Source organism: Sapajus apella, unplaced genomic scaffold, assembly GCF_009761245.1.
Source record: "Sapajus apella isolate SASKATOON/1434 unplaced genomic scaffold, GSC_monkey_1.0 scaffold81, whole genome shotgun sequence".
NCBI classification, from domain to species: Eukaryota; Metazoa; Chordata; class Mammalia; order Primates; family Cebidae; genus Sapajus; species Sapajus apella.
In genome coordinates, this window is record NW_022437021.1 from 995,702 (window position 1) to 1,012,295 (window position 16,594).

Here is a 16,594-nt window from a genome sequence, read left to right on the forward strand (position 1 = left end):
GGGTCGTGGTCTGACGTGCTTGCGCTATCGCCCAGCCGGGGGGGAAAGAGGGAAGAAACCCCCCAAAAAAAAAAAAAAAAAAAAAAAAAAGAAAGAAAGGAATGCAGTGAGATTAAGTTAAAGTCCCTGGGCTATCAGTTCAAGGAAGGGTATGTACAGGTTTCTCCAAATTCTCTTCTTTCTTGACAGTTTTGTTTCAGTCCTGCCTGGTGTCTCCTGGGTGCTTATACAATTTATACAGTTTTGTGATAGTTTTAGAATATAGGTTTTATTCCCAAAATTGATTGAAAACTCCATTTGTCTCCTGCAGAGTCTCAGTGGTTTTTTTGTGATCTACGACCAGGTTTACAAAGAGTAAACCTGGTCTTAGAACCCTCTCCTGGGCTAACCTCATCCAGGGCCATGTGGTGCCAGTATTTAGGTCGCTTAGGTCAGCTTAGGCTTTACAGCAAACAGAGAGTTGGGAAGGTATGGGGAGAGTTGAAAGGTGATGTGTAGCTTAAAAAAGTCAGGAAGCAGGTCGTTTTTTGGATACTGAGTTCTTCTAGAAGATTGTCAGAGGAGCTCTGACTCCTCGGTGCTTTGGCCTGTTAGACCTTTAGTCCAATGACCAGTGTCTGTTTTTGATGAATTCTTAGAGGAAACCATTCCTCCCTTTGTTCTCCACTATCTATGAGGATTATCTGCTGTGGCATTCCTGCTGAGCGCTTTCAATTCTCTGCCATTTGCTGCTTCATAAGCAACAACAGGTTTCCTCATAAGACTCTATGGGTTTGCCTTAGGGTGGATCTTGGAACAGAGGAATGTGTGACGCTAAGACATGTGTTGGTTCTGCTTTGGGGTAAGGAGAAGGAAATGCCTTTGCGTAGTAATGCAATTCCTGTAGTAAAGTATTTAACAACTGAGCAAATCCTGTTTTCATGGCCTGTTTAACCAGACAGACCTCTAATTGGGTGGAAATGAACTAAATGAAATGCCCTTCTCCTAAAAGCGACCAGTAATCTCAATTCTAAACTTGTTGGCTTATCCTCATTTCTGGGCTCGTGTGACCCTATGTCCCACCCTTCCTTTCTCATCATCTGCTTTCATGATGTCCCCTTTCTTCATTGGCCTCTAGCCTCATATTCCCCCTTTATTTTCCTTTGCAGGTGGTGGCGGCTGCTGCTGCTTCTGCTCCTTTCTTCTTTCCTCCTCCTCTTCCTTTCTTCTTTTTTCAACCAGCAAAAATATGTTTTTATGTTAGGGTTTAGCAGCATGACATATGCATATAGAATGATAGTGCACTTTACCCTAGTCTTCAAAACAGAATGTACTAATTTGCCCATTAAGAATTTTGGCCAAAAAGGCAGTGTTTTTCTTTTCCCTGTACAGGTCAGGTATATATAGGTCCAGCACGAATTCTGTACCTTTTGAGAAGCATTACTTTAGCTAAAATCCAGAAATCTTTCACTTTTTCTGAATCTGACCAAGGATCTTTCTTTTTTTTTTTTTTTAATTTACATTTAAAAAATAATTTCAACTTTTATTTTAGATTCAGTAGGTACATGTGCATATTTGTTGCCTGGGTATATTGATGCTGAGGCTTGTGTTCCAGTTGACACCATAACCCACGTACTGAGCATAGTACCCAATAGTTTTTCAACTCTTGTTCCCCTTCCTCCGTCCCCCCAGGTAGTCCCCAGTGTCTGTTGTTACCATCTTTATGTCCTTGAGTACCCATTGTTTAGCTCCCACTTATAAATGAGAACATGTGGTATTTGGTTTTCTGTTCCTGAATTAATTCACTTAGGGTCATGGCCTCCAACTGCATCCATGTTGTTGCAAAGGACATGATTTTGTTCTTTTTTATGTCCGCAAGGTATTCCAAAGTGGACATATACTACATTTTCTTTATGCAGTTCACCATTGATGGGCACCTAGGTTGGTTCCCTGTCTTTGCTGTTGTGAATAGTACTGTGCTTTGTGGGCTTCTCTTCGTTCCGCCTGGACACCTGGAAGGTTGGTGTCCCCCGAGGCTGTGCCTGAGATCCTCTCTTCCTTCCAGCTCCTGCTGCACTACCTGCCCCCTTAATGGGGATTGGCTCCATGTTGCTGCTTAGCCTGGGTGGCTCTCTCAAGCTGTAGCCCTGCATTTTTAGCTGGAAGACCCACTTATCTGTCTCAAAGATATTTCAAACTCTGCTGACCTAGAACTCACTAGTTCCTAGAACTGTATTCATCTTTTTGGTCATTCCTGACTTCAGCCTGCAGCTTCACTTTCCTTATAGTTGAAGTTTCCTAAGAGAGACATCATTAGCAGTAATTGGATGTGGGAAAAGAAGTGGATCCGTGAAAGCCTTCTACATCCATAGAGCATCTATGTCCTATCTTCTCCATTCAAATTCAGGTCCTCATTGTTTTGTAGTTGTACCGTTGCTGTAATCTCACCCCTGCATCTCCCTCTCCATTCTGTCCCGACTGCCAAAGGACTTTTCTAAGATTGGCTCTTGTTGCCATGATAATAGCTGTACTATGTTCGTGGGTACAATATTAGCAGCTTTTAAAAATGCATTCAAGTGCGTAAGTGACAATGCCTATTTGTCAGCACCTACACTGTGCCGGGCTTCCAAAAACAAGTAGGCTACTAGATTTGTTTCCAAGAAGCTCAAAGTCTTCAGGGATTGATATAACCAGATAATATAAAGACTCAAGCTTCATTATTTGATCTTTATAATCATCTACAAGGTAGCAGGGAAGGTGTTGATAACCTGATTTGTCAGGTAAAGAAACCTAAGGCTCAAAAAGATTATGCAAATAATAATAACAACATTAGCTTACATTTATATAACACTTTTAAAAGCCAGACACTGTTCCAAGCAATTTATATCTACTAATGTAATATTCATAACAATCCTATGACCTGTAAGTGCTCTTACCTTCATAATATAGATGGGAAACTCATCTATACAGAGTAGTTAAGCTCTTTTTTTTTTTTTTGAGATGGAGTCTCGCTTTGTCACCGAGGCTGGAGTGCAATGGCACGATCTTGGCTCACTGCAACCTCTGCCTCCCAGGTTCAGCTTACTGAGTAGCTGGGATTACAGGGGTATGCCACCACACCTGGCTAATTTTTTAATTTTTGTTTTTAGTAGAGACGGGGTTTCACCATGTTGGTCAGGCTGGTTTTGAACTCTTGTACTTGTGATCTGCCCACCTCAGCCTCCCAAAGTGCTGGGATTATAAGCATGAGCCACTGTGTCTGGCCTAGTTAAGTTCTTTGAGGCACAGAAAAATTGCATAACTTGCCCAAGGTCACACTGCTTGTAAATAGGAGAGCTACACAGGCAGCCTGGCTCCAGAGCCCAAGCACGTAACCACTCTGCTACATTGTCCTCTTTAATTTACCTTCCTATGTAGTGTGGCTTCTGTTGCCTGCAGAATAAAATTTAAACTCTTTAGGCAACAAAAATCTCCTTGGTCTTAGCTGTATTTTCAATACTTTCCCAGTATTACCTCATACTCATTCAATTTTCATATTCTTCATAGCAGTTTGTGAATGGGACATATCAACCTCTGTTCATATTTCTTGCCATAAAGCTATGATAACAAGGTAGCAGGATAAAAAAGAGCCTGTTTATTTATTTGTTTAACATAGATTTCAGTCAGAGACAGAAATTTTTTTTTTTTTTTTTTTTTTTAGCCTTTCTCAGAAATACTTCTTTCATTTCTCCATATTGGTGAGCAGTACACACACACACACACACACACACACACACACACACACACATTTATTTGTTTATTTTTGCCTGAGTTCTTCTCTTCAGTTTTCAGAAGAGGCTGTGGTTCTGTTTTCCCATTTCTCGAAGCCCCTGTAGAATGCTAAACCCCATGTCCTAAGATTACAGTTTTTATAGTTGGTTTGTTCTAATCACTATTCAGATATGGTCCACAGATGGCTGGTTGATAAGTCTTTTAAATCCTGTTAATCTATAAGTTTTCCTGCCCCCCTTTTTTTTCGTTTCCTTGTAGTTTATTTGGTGAGGGAATTGGGTCATCTTTCCTGTAATTTCCCACAATTTGAACTTTGCTGATTACATCTTTGTGGCGTTCCTTGGCCTCCGTATTTCCTGCAAGTGACAGTTTGATCTAAACACTTGATCAAGTCAGAGTCTTTTTAGGTTTTAGGTAGAATACTTCCTAGATGGTGCTGAGTACTTCCCATCAGATTGCTGGGTACTTGGTACTAGGTACTCACATGAGGAGACACCTAATTCTTGGTTGTTTCCTGTGATGTTACATTGTGGTCAGTGGGTTCAGATGTTGTCATCTTAAGTCTCCCAGCGTTTTGCATAATGGTTTTAATTAGCTAAGTTCAAATATTGACATTTTGCCCTTCCTGGTGTTAAAAGTGATTTTCATTCTTTAAATACACACGCTTATGTGTGTGTATGTATATTAGTTATGTATATGTATATTATATATATATGAGTATATATCATAATTGTTATAAAAAATAATGGCAGTTAAAATTTAGTTGGATATTAATTAGGTGCCGCCGTCGCTCTCCAATGCCAGCGCCGCCTCTTGCTCACCGAGCTCCAGCCAAAGGAGAAGGGGAGTAAGTAAGGAGGTCCCTATACCATGGCTCGTACAAAGCAGGCTGCCCGCAAAGTACCTTGTGAATGTACTTAATGCCACTGAATTGTATACTTAAAAATGGTTAAAATGATAAACTTTATGGCATGTATATTTTACCACAATGAAGACAAATCAGTCAGAAGTATATTGTAATACAAGGATTAAAAAATCCATCACAACATAATGAGTGATAATTATTGCTCCCTAAAAGGAGCCAAAGTGAGATAGAGAGTAGATTGGTAAAGCTTTCTTTACCGAAGAATGCTAGCTAATCAAGGTAGAAGCTATGCTAGAATTAGAAAAAGGAAAAAAAATGACTTTGCCACCTACAAGTAATAATTGATTCAGGCATAGATTGTCATTGGATGCTGAAGCCTTTCAGTATAAGACTGTTGGAATTCCCATTGCCTCAATGCATCTCCTAGTAAATTACTTGCTGTTTACAAAGGGACAAAAGTACCTTTAGAATGGAGAGATCTGCTTCAACCAAATGATCATCAGGAAATAGGATAAACTAGCATTACATACTGACTGATATTATGCAATGGGAAGTATACCACATGAACCTAAAAGAGTTCTTGCCAAAAATATTTAATCTGAATCTAATCATGAGGAAACAATCAGACAAATCCAGAAGATAGGACATGCTGCAAGACCTCTGGCCTGACTTCAAAAATGTCAGTGTTATGAATGAAGAAGGCTGGAGGAAAGGAGACTCCCCAAAAGTCCTGAGGACCAAATGCAATGCTTGAGCCTGGGCTACAAACAAGTAAAGAAAAGAATTGGAGCAGCTATAATATGGGAACTGCATATTAAATGATATTGTATTAGTTTGCTAGGGCTGCCATAACAAAGTACCACAGACTGGATGGCTTATAACAGCAGAATTTATGTTTTCACAGTTCTGGAAATTAAAAGTCTGAGATCGAGACCCCAGAAAGGTTGATTTCTCCTGAGGCCTTCTCTCTTTGGCTTGTAGATGGTTGTTTTCATGTAGTTCCCTTTGTGTTTATATCCTAATTTCCTCTTCATATAAGGACATCAGTCTTATTGGATTAGGGTCCCCTTCATCATCTCATTTTAACTTAATACCCTCTTCAAAGACCCTGTCTTCATATATGGCCAGTCATCTTCTGAGGGGCTAGGGTTGGGACTTCAACATATGAATTAGATGTAGCAGACACAGTTCAGCCCATAACAGTTATTGAATCATTTAAAAAATGTCTTGGATGAGATAATGATGTCAAGGTTCTGAAGGGGAATGATCTTTGCCGCTGATTTGTTTTATGTTTCCTCCAAGATTTTAAACTCTTGAGGACAAGATATTCTTTGGACACAGATATGCCTCAGAGTAACTGTTGCATAGCATTCAGACACTGCTGGTTGGATTGTCTATTTACTTGGCATGCCAACACATGACAAAGTAAAGGGAGAAGGAGATTTTCTGCTGCATGTGTATGGTTTGGTGTAAATCTTTTTCTAAAAAGCCATTTGTTCAATCCCCTCCATCCCCCAATAAAATATATGATGAGAATTTGGAAATACTTGAGGAGTTGTGCATGGGTAATCTCCAGGTGAGCACATGATGGAAAATCATAACATCAGAACAGACGTTGGCAGGGATTGTGCTGTCTCAAGGTAGATAAATCTCTATGACTACAGAAAGGCTGCTTTGAAAGGAGGCGCCTAGAGAAACACTCTCCCTTTTGATTAGAAAAGCCCAGGTATATTAGAGGGCAAAATTCCCAGCAGATCCAAACAATGTGTTCCATTGCTGATGTTTCAGCTCAGCTAGTACCACTAGTACCCTGGGTCATCAAGTGGCTTGAAAGACAAGACTGGTGATATCCTATCTCTTCTTTGACTTTGCTGTGCCCAGTGGCAAGGAATTTCATTCGCTTCTGAGAATTCACACACTCATGTTATTGCAGTTCGATGTTAATTCTGAGTTTGAGGATGCCACCATTGCCTTCCAGCTCAGTTCCAGAAGTGAAAGCTCAGCCCCAGATTCTCTTTTTATGGTAGTTCATGGAGATTTCAGTTACTCCATTTGTGGTGTCCAACAGCAACTTGAGAAGAGCCTGGTCTTGACCTTTGCCCAATTTTCTATTGGTTTATTTGCCTTTTCACATTGATTTGTTCTAAGAGCGCTTTAAGAACATTGCCCCTTTGCCCCATCTATTGCAAATTTTTTGTTGTCATTGTTCTTCTCAGTTGTTATTTAACTGATTTATGTTCACTTTTTAAATTGTGACATCAAATATTTATTATTTTTTTCTTCATGGCTTCTGTATTATATGGCTTCTGAGTTTGTTGTGTTTGAAATCAGCTTCCCTACTTAATATTACATAAGAAACCACCTCTGCGTTCTTCTAGTACTTTTTATAATTCTCTTTCTCTCCTTTTAAATATTAACTCTGATTCAGATGCAGTTCTTTTGGTATAAGGTGAAAGGTAGGGAGCAGTTTAACTTTTATTTTTCAACCCCTGGAGTTCATGACCCTTCACTAGTGCCACATCATCAGCCAGAGAGACCTGCTACTAATTCAGCCTGAATCTGCTGGTTCAGTCTTCAGAGGAAATCTGATTAGTTCAGAAAGCCAAGATCACCTCCCTGCAGGGCTCAGCTGTCTGCTGCTGCCTCAGTCAGCTAGGCTTCTCTGCATATGAAGAGTAATTGGGAAGCATGGCACTGCTAGATTATCTCAAGTAGTGCTGTTTTCATTCAGTCCTTATTCTCTTAGCAGATGGGAAAACAAGAGGTCATGCTGCTGGTTAACAGTGGAGTCAGATTTAACTGTTCCATTGCAAAGTTCAGAAAACAGGAAACATTCTATGAGGGGAATCTGGTCGGAGAATCCTGGAGAAAGAGGCATTTGACTTAGTCCTTGAAAGAACAGCAGCATTTTTAAACTTCTAACTATGGATATTTCCCAAAAAGTACAAAACTGGAATGGTATAATGAACCTTCATCTCCCTTTCTAGCCAGTAGTAATTATCAATTTATGGCCAATATTGTTTCATTTATACCATGCTTCTCTCCTCCTTCCATCCCTATGTTTTTTTTTTTTAATTAAAAAATTTCTTTGAGATGAGATCTTGCTCTGTCATCCAGGCTGGAGTGCAGTGGTGTGAATATGGCTCACTGCAATCTCAACCTCCTGGGCTCAAACAGTCCTCCCACTTCAGCCTCCTGAGTAGTTGGGACTACAGGCATATGCCACTATGCCTGGCTAATTTATCCCCACATGCTTTTCAAAGCAAACTCAGCCATCATATCATTATATCTGTAAATATTTTACATATCTCTAAACAAGATTTCTTCAAAGCACTATCACAATATCATTATTACACCTCAAAAAATTATAGTAATTTTTCAATATCTTCAAGTATGTATTCTCTACACATTGTACACATTTCCCATATTGTCTTAAAATTTTTTAAATACTTGTTGAATTGTCATGTAAATAAGGTGCATGCATTACAATTGGTTGATGTGTCTTAATTTTTTTTTTGAATTACAAAGCTACTGTTAATACTTTAGTGTGAGCCCCACAAGAATAAAGAACACTGGGAAGGGCTAACCCCCTCACCCCCAGGAGTGGCCCAGAGGGAGAGAGGCTACCTGAGGGGAAGGAAGCACCAAAGGGACCCGCTGCAGACTCATGGCAAAGGGAAGCCATTGGTGCTGGGACCTGTACAGGAGGAAGCTCGAGTGTGGTGGGACTGGCTCCAGGCACACAAGTGAAGGGCAAGAGGGATTGGTGTGAAGCTACAGAGCTACTTGGGTTTTTCCCTCTTCTTGTTTGCCTTCTGCTGCATGATCTCTGAGTCCTGGAGGGTAAAGATGATGGGGCACTGAGAAGTACCAGAGGGCAAAAAGAACAAAATACAGGGGGATGAAGGGCACAGAGGAGAAGATGGAAGTGGATGGGACTGAGCTCAACGTTTGGCTGCTGTACTCCCACCCTAGGAGAACAAGAGAAGAGAGCTGAGGCTCAAAGGCAATTAGTCTCCATCCAGCTGTTGCCCAAAAGGTCAGAAGTCTTGCCACACAGGCCCAAGGCTCTCTTTTCTGTGTTGAGTACCACACCCAGCAACACCAGTGAGAAGGTTGGGAGAAAGAAGGAGAACCGGGAACAACAAGGAGGGCCAGAAGCACTGGGCTGTCGTAACCACAACTGTATCTGAAATGGGAAGCTCCCTGCCCTGGCCCTGAAGGTCAGACCCAGGGATGCTCAGAAATCAGACTCTGTGTCTTCATTTTCTTTTGATGTCTGGATTCTTTTGCCCACTCAATCCTGTGCTCTCTTTTCCTCTGAAAGACAGTGTCACATAATGGCTGAAATCATTATGTGACAAGGATTTGCAGTCAAATTAGGGCTCTGCTACTTGCTAACTGCGACTTGGGCAAGTTACTCAACCTTTCTGTGCCTCAGTTTCCTCGTCTGTAAAATGGGCATAACTATGTCTACTCCTTGGGGCTGTTGAGAGTGTCAATGAGCTAATGTTTGCAAAGCATTAGAGTCATGTCAAAAGTCATGCGCTATGTGAGAGGGGCCAGGAGGGCTCACTCAAGTGCGATGTTGTGTTGTTTTTGAGATGAGTCCCCCGCTGTGCAGAGAGCTCCTTTCCTTTTCCTTTCTGCTTCCGTCTGGTTCTTGACTATATTTCAATTAGATGAGGTTGATACATAGCAGAATTTTGGACAGGTAAGGCATTATTTAGTGGAAACAACTTCTTTATTGTCCTTTCATTGTTGGCTTTCTCTTCCTCTATATTTATTAAGTTTGCTCTTCTCTCTCAGAAGTGTTTAACTTTTTATGGCGTTGTCTGGGCTTCAGCAACTTGTGATCTCTGAAGTAGAGCCTTTCAGCCTTTATAAATATGTCATATGCTTTTTATATTCCTTTGTTTCCCATCAGGAACATACATCCCAGTCTTCAGAACAGCACAATCAAGTTTTTATTCATTTAAGGAGTAGTAGTAATTTGACACTTGCTAATATGTAACAAATTATATTGGGCGTGGTAATTACAGTTGCAGCTGTTTCCTAATTATACTGTAACCTTGATGCTTAAAAAAATTGAGCCTGAGTTCAGCATAAAATACTGGAGAATAATATGCTGTACTAGGCAGATCTGCCTTCTACTGAACCATAGGCATTTCTGAATCATAATGCCAAATTAAAAAGACTTTATTTTAAATTGGTTTCAGTTACAATGTTGTCCAGTGGCTTGATTCCTGAAGGTAGCTTTAAAGTCCCCCTTTTTGCTTAATAAACTCTGAGAATATCCTCCAGGTATTATCATTAGTGTCTAAATAACCTGAGCTCAGGGGTCATTTCTGGCTGCATGATCTACTAGTATTCATTTAAGACTCTTTTGTGCCTCAGCTTCCTTATCTGAAAAATGGGGACATTACTTACTCTTCCCCTTAAAAAGTTTTAATGGTACAGTATTTAAATGAAATAAGATATAAAGCCGTTAGCACAATGCCTGACATAGAGTTAAGGACCCAATAAAAGTTAGCTGGTCATTGTTATTGCTATAATTAATAATAAATGATCCAGCTCCAAAGACCACCTCTGTGACCCTCAACTTTAGCAGAATTAGGGTATTAATTCTGCTGCCACTCTACCTTATGATAGCATGTAGCATCATACATTTTATACCAACCACTTGTCGATAAGTCAACTTTCCCTGCTTTGGGCAGGGTCTCTGGTTTATTGGGTGTTTTCTCCTTTGTCCTGGTGCTGGGCCTGGTACACTGTAGCCTTCCCATAGGTGATTGTGTTGAATGGATGAGCAAGTAGAGCATCACCATCTAAGGAGTGGTTGTTAGCTGGGGGGTGGGTAGTTTGGCCCCCAAGGGGATTTTTTTTTTTTTTTTCAATGTCTGGAGATAGTTTCTTGGTTGTCACAGCTTGCAGGGGAAGGGGTTGCTACTCACATCTAGTGGGTAGAGGTCAGCTAATAACAATAATAGTAAAATCCAGAACTAGTATGTTTCAGGCTATTTTGGCATAAAGAACCCAGCTAAAACACCACCATTCATTCTTTTATTTTATTTTATTTTATTTATTTTATTTTTCTCTACATGTTCAGAGAAACTTCTCTAGTAACAAACTATAGAAATGGTCCCTGAAAGTATAGTCTTTAGTCTTCAGCATTCATTCTTAACTGTTATACTCTGCCTCTTAATATCAGAATTTTAATGATGATGGCTTTATAGTTTATGCTTATCTACAGCAGAGCAGAGTTAAATTTAATGTACATTACCACCTACTGAATCCTTCTGGTAAACATCTCTAGTACCTCTGAAATGACTTGCTGGTGTAATTACCCAGTGGGTTAATATTTGTGGTGTCTGATACTTTATAAGTCAACTGTTGAGTGAAATGAAGTTTTGCCAGCTGATAACATAGAAATGTTGTGGTTTGAAGAATGCTTAACATGGCATATTGTCTCTATACTAATTTATATTTCAGTAAGTTTTTTCCTAATGACTGCTCTTCATTTATTAGGACTTAGGGAAACCGTAGGATGAAGGATGAGTGACTCAGTGGTTTCAGTAAAAAATTATTTCCTTAAATTTGAGATACCTTTTTCTTCTTCCCAAGTTAATGGTAACTGTGTGGTTTTAGGGAATTCCAAACTTTCTTTTGCAATTACTGATTGTATCAGTCAGGGCTCACTTACAGAGAACAGAATCTACTCTAGCTGGTTTAAGCAGAGAGATATTTATTACAGGGTATTAAATGGCTTAGACAATTTGTTGGGAAGGTGAAAAAATAGACCTGAGGTTGAGCTCTCAAGAATGACATCTAGAGTCTCAAGCAGAGCAGGCCACCAAGACAACAGTGACCTGTGCAGTCAGAACACTGCCAAGTGGGAAGTGTTTTAGGACCATGTGGCCACTGACATGGGAGGGCAGGAGGTTGGCACAGGAAAACTAGACACTTCTAGCAAGGGTGCTTGCTTGGCAGAAACAGCAGAAGGTGGCCCCCAACTCCCAAACCTTTGCCAAATCACTCCATTTCGTCTAGTTGACAGCACATAGGCTGCATAGCAGCAAGATAGTCTGGGGATTGTAGTTTTAGCCTTCCACTGTCTTTAGTATAGGAAGATAAAGAAGGAGTATGGGTCCCAGCTTCTAAGTGTTAGGTTACACCCAAGAATACTTTTCTTTGGGATTCAGGGCCACCTATTGCACTATTTCCTCAGGTTCAAAGGACTATGCAGGACTGTTTCTCCTTCTGTCTCCCTTTCCTGCTTGTCACTGCACGCTTATTTACACCCACCCACCCACACACACACCCCAGAAGCTTGCTTTTGATGAGCTACCTCTTTGAGTTTGTATTTCTTATCTAAGGCAAATAATTACTTTAGGATGGTAGAATTTTCAGTGTAAGTCTGTGCTTGCCTTGGCTTTCAGATGTTTCAGGTTTGGGAGGGTGACTGGGGAAGTATTGGTGAGGAAGGTCTGTGCTGTACAGTTGGTGAGGTTGAGCCTTAGGTTGTAATGCAGTTGTTCTCAGCCCACTCACATGTTGTAATTTCTTGAGGGAGCTTTAAAGATACCCATTCTAGAGATTTTCATCTGATTGACCTTTGGGATGGTTTGGATTCTATAAAACCTAAAAGTCCTTCAGGGAACTTGAATATGCAGCTAGGGCTGAGAACCAAAGTCTCATAATCAGTACGTTAAAATTGGACATCATCTAAAACTGTGGTTCTTGAACTTTAACTCTATCAGGGTCACCTGGAGAGTTTGTTAAACCCTAGGGGATTTCTGGGACCTACCTAGTTTCTGATTCTCTGGGTCTGGGATGGGCATGAGAAATTCATAGTAATCTATAAAGGACCCTTTTCTTCATAGTGATTTACTCTCTATGTTTGAAAAAATAAAACTACTCGATTAAAAATTCTTGATATAAAAATTTTGTTTTAATGTTGGAATCTATTCTTACAAATGCAAATTCAGAATAATAATAATAAAGAAAATCAGGCAGCTAAAAGAATAGTAGCTGTAAATATTTACATGCTATCAATATATGAGAAAATATGTAACAGTGAAAATAAGCCTTCTGGAAACAATCTAAAGCTTGATGACTCTTCTAAACCCCAAGAATGAACTAAGTCTAATAATTCCAGGCTTCTAAAGTCCAAGAATGAACTAAGTCTAATAATTCCAGGCTTATATGATACAAAGTATGCATGCCGAACAGCTGTTCTGAATTGACTTTAGAAGGGTGGCTACATTTTTGTGGCTTCCTTTTTCCAGCTCATAGAACCTCCTGGGTATTGGTTTTGCCACCAGGTAGAATTCATTGAAATATGCCTTCAGAAAACTGGTACATCTCATTGTAACTTTGCATTGTCTTCGATGAAGTTGTATCTAGGTGTTCTCCGCTGATAGCAAATGACACTTAAACAAGAAGATAGGAATGGGAAGTGGCAGTAGAAATGGAAATTCCAAACAGCCACAGAGCAATTGACTGGTGAATAATAGATGGAATTACTGTAGAGATGAGGCCCAGGAGGCTGGTAGTAATTTTTCTGAACCATCCCCTGTTGAACCGTACTTATCTATGCTTAAATAGAATGTACCAGGACCTGATACAAATTTCAGCGGGCCTCAGGGAAATCCTGTGGTGATCATTAGCCATTTGCTGTACCTGGAACTCTGGGTTGGGGGTAGGATAGCTGTGACGATGATAAGTTAGGATGGTTACAATGTTTATTTAGTGGTTATTGAGTGTGTTTGAAGACCCATGAGTTTCTTTACCTTCTCTTTTGCTAATTTCTCCCCTCTAAATGATGAGCCAGTTTACCTATCATTTATATTTTTTAAGGAGTAAACATGGTAGAGCATAAATATCTTTGGATAAATAATACAAATAGTAATAGACACCATTTATTAAGCACTTTAACAGTATGGCCTCTTTGGTGCTAAGCACTTTATGTAATCATCTCATATGACTCTTCTAGCTGTCTGGGACTTCCCATTTTATAAATGAGGAAAGTGAGGCTGAGAGGTCAGGGCCTCTAGGTCACATAGCCAGGGAGTTTATAAGGTCGGTCTTGCTCCCTAGTTGAGGATGATCTGACAATAAGGCCATGTTCTTTTTTTTTTTTTTTTTTTTTTTTAATGGAGATGGGGTCTCACTATGTTGTCCAGGCTGGTCTCAAACTCCTGGGCTCAAGTGATCCTCCCACCTTGACCTCCCAAAGTGCTGAGATTATAGGCATGAGTCACTATTCCTGTAAGATCATGTCCTTAATCACAGCATTGAATAGACACTACACACTGTTGGGAGAAATTAGGAGAGTTTTTGATTTTTAGGCATGTACTGTATAGCATTATGTACCACATATAAGGATGTTTTCATCAGTGAAGGACTGAATATACGATGGTGCTCCCATAAATCATAATGGAGCTGCCCTGTATAGGTGTTCCAATTTTTATTTTTTAAAACCATATTTTTACCATACCTTTTCTATGTTTAGATGCACATTATTTTACAGTTGCCTATAGTATTCAGTACAGTAACATGCTGTATAGGTTTGTAGCCTAGGAGCAATAGGCTATCTCATTTGCCTAGGTATGTGTAGGCTATGCTATCTGGGTTTGTATAAGCACATTGTAGGACGTTGACACGATAAAATCACCTAACAATGCATTTTTTGGAATGTGTCCCTGTTGTTAAGCAGTGCGTGACTGTATTATATTGCCAGTTAATGCAAGTTATCATCACTTTGAAGCGGCCTGTAATATGGGTCAGTAGGAAGGGTACTACAGTAAGTAATGGAATGTTTGGGATGTGATCTCAGCTCCGAAAACGTTTAGAAATGTCAGTACAGATTGGCACTTAATCTGACTTTTCAGGGGAAATAATTGATGCTTTCTGAGCTTTGGTTTTCTCTTCTGTAAAATTAGGGGACTAATATCCATCCTATCTGACTCTGATTTGCAGTGAGAATCCAATGAGATAATCGTCATGTGTTATGTGACATGCATTGTAAGTGTTGGGTCGTTCTCTGACTTTGTTTTGATTTATGTTCTCTGCCCTAGACCTTGAGAGGGTTACAAAGGGAACACTTTTTTTTTTTTTTTGGCCCTCTGAGATGTAGTTCTGATGTAGAGAGCAGTGAATATACATTTCAGGATCCTTAAGCAGAAATGAGCTATGTGAATTTAGAGCAGGGGGAGTTTACTCTGAAATAGCATTGCCCAGGGAAGATCTTACAAAGTTCGTGGCCTAAAGAATTAATTAGATTTTAAAGGTTATGGTATTCAGATACAGCAAAAATACTTCTTCATTTTGTGGAAAGTTTATTTTGCTTTTAGGAGGAAAGCAGTTAAGGGCTTAGGGTACCATATGCTTTTGAAAAAAGTGTTACTTATGCATTTTCATGAGATGTGGGACTCTTTCCATCAAGAAGGGGATTTTTCTGCTCTTAAAGTGGGGGACGGAGACATTTTTATGCTGTCGCATCTTCTCTTGTGTTCATCCTACCCTACCTTTCCCAGAATAGAGACCTGTGAGGAGGGAGTCCTCTCTGAAGCTTTTAGGGCAGCAGAGCCATTCCTCTTAGGTTGACTAGCAGTCCATTTTCTTCTCTTCTATTGAACAGCAGAGAACACTTACTAATTCTGGGTTTTTAAAAAGGATAAATATTCATGGCTAAGCACAGTGGCTCATGCCTGTAATCCCAGCGTTTTGGGAGTCTGAGGTGGGTGAATCACCTGAGGTCAGCAGTTGGAGACCAGCCAGGCCAACATGGTGAAATGCCATCTCTACTAAAAATAAAAAATTAGCTGGGTGTGGTGGTGCATGCCTGTAATCCCAGCTACATGGGAGGTTGAAGCAGGAGAATTGCTTTAACTTGGGAGACTGAGTGTTGCAGTGAGCTGAGATCATGCCATTGCACTCCAGCCTGGGCAACAAGAGTGAAATTCCATCTTAAAAACAAAAAAAAAGGGTTACAAATTCTTATGAATAGAAATAGCCTCGATGGTTACAGGTATTCAACTGAAACGAAGAGTTATCATTCTTGCTTTGGGAAACAAGGTGACCAACCATCTGATTTCAGAAAGACTACTTCTCCCATTGTAGTGATTAGTTAATAAAGTTATTTCTGACAGTGGAGAGCCTAGGAGCTCAGGCAGTTCCATATCTAGAGACAGAGAACTCATTGTCTAAAGATCTGAGAACAGCCTTTGCTAGCACACAGAAGGGATTTAGGAAAATTTGCATAAGTCCCCCTGTGGATAGAGACATGCTGCAGTGTTGGGTGGTCCCAGGAACCTCTCCTTGGCCGTATCATGGGGTGACTCTGTGCTTGGTGAGAACTCAGTCTCATGATGGTTTTTGCCAGCAGGATTGGGTGTTGGGCCATTGAATAAGCCCACTGTTTGGTTCCACATAAGGGCTCTTTTGTGTTGGCCTGGGGAAGCCATGTTCAAGTTTGTCTTGCTTTTTCCCCAATATGTTTTTGTACTTTGTGGCCTGGAGAATTAGGCACAACACCCATTCTGAGCTAATCTGTCAATTTTTGCTCTTCAAAGGTAACCACAGTGCCTTGTATTTCTAAAATATGTAGAATAATATCATACCTTTGGAGACTCCTGATTTATTAAATTAAAAGCTAGAGAGAGGTGGAGAAGTTCTTTGGCATGACCAGGTAGTGAAGTATACAGGCCTGTTCATGGTGAAGCTGAGAAGTAACTCCCTTCAGTTAATATGATTTGCCTAGTTCGCTGACTTCTTTAAGAAATATGTTCTTGGCTGGGCACAGTGGCTCACACCTGTAATCCCAGCACTTTGGGAGACCGAGACAGGTGGATCGTGAGGTCAGGAGTTCAAGACCAGCCTGGCCAAGATGCCAAAAATTCAAAAATTAGCCAGGCGTGGTGCCACACACCTGTAATCCCAACTACTCAGGAGGCTGAGACAAGAGAATCACTTGAA

The 16,594-nt window shown here is 40.2% G+C and overlaps 1 protein-coding gene and 1 pseudogene across 4 annotated transcripts in view; one reads left to right on the plus strand and one right to left on the minus strand.

Annotated features, from left to right (window-relative positions):
* Window positions 1-16,594, plus strand: part of SLC25A13 (solute carrier family 25 member 13) — a 201,796-nt gene that overhangs the window by 7,324 nt on the left and 177,878 nt on the right. The window lies entirely within an intron of this gene.
* On the minus strand, window positions 10,696-10,776 carry LOC116533379 (annotated as a pseudogene).